Raw genomic sequence first — 1,066 nt, forward strand, 5'->3', positions numbered from 1 at the left:
ATTCTTCGCTCCCGACAGATACGCGAAAACTGGTTGATACTTCGCGAGAATGTCATACCATCGAATTAATCTTCGATTCGCCGTATACTGCTGAAAAATCCCCTCAAGCGACTTGTGGTCCGTCTCGATCATCACTGGTTGATCCAGACAGTAGATGCAAAACGCTGCAAACGCGTTAACAATCGCGAGTAGTTCCTGCTGCTGAGTTGGGTACTTCAGCTCTGCTGACTTCATCTTTCGGCTGGTATAAGCGATTGGACGTTCGATTCCACTAACGACTTGGAAGAGTGCACCACCCTCGGCAAACTGGCTTGCATCCGTTCGTAAGTGCATCTGCATCGTGAAGTCAGGTAAGTGGAGAGCTGGCGTGTCGAAAAGTCATCGTTTCAGATCCTTGAAGTTCTTTAACTGCACTGCACTCAGTGTAATCTTCGAGTTTCGCTGGTTTTTCTTCTTCAACAGAGTAAACAGTAGTGCCGTCAACTCAGCGTACTGCTCACAGAATCGTTGCACGTATCCAGTTAAACCGAGAAATATGTGGAGTTGTTCTTGCGTCCTTGGGACCAGCCAATCGCGAATTGTCTGCACTTTGGACGGACTCCGTTCCTGCCGATAAAGTCACCGAGACACGGGATCTCTTCAGCACAAACCACGTACTTGGACAACTTCACGTACAGCTTGTTTTTCTTCGAAATCTCTAGCACGTCGCGTAGGGCTTGTAGGTGCTCGTTGATATTCTTCGACTTCGTGAACACGTAGATGTCATCGTAGAATTATCTGGTGTGCGACAACTCTTTGAACAATGACGATGTCAGCCTATGCATAGTTGGAGGGGTATTGCTGACTCCCATGGGTAGCACCAGATATACATAGAGACCGCTTGGAGCTTGGAACGCCGTGTACTTGACATGAATAATCTTCATTCGCACTTGGTAGTATGCTGACATTAAATCCATACACGAAAAGTAGTAGGCGCCTGTGGTGTTGTAATTCCCACGGCAACTCTAGCTATTAGTGTAGGTAGGATAAACCCACAACAATACGTCTACCAGAACGGTAAACGATC

Source organism: Phytophthora parasitica (assembly GCF_000247585.1).
Source record: "Phytophthora parasitica INRA-310 unplaced genomic scaffold supercont2.12, whole genome shotgun sequence".
Lineage (NCBI taxonomy): Eukaryota > Oomycota > Peronosporomycetes > Peronosporales > Peronosporaceae > Phytophthora > Phytophthora nicotianae.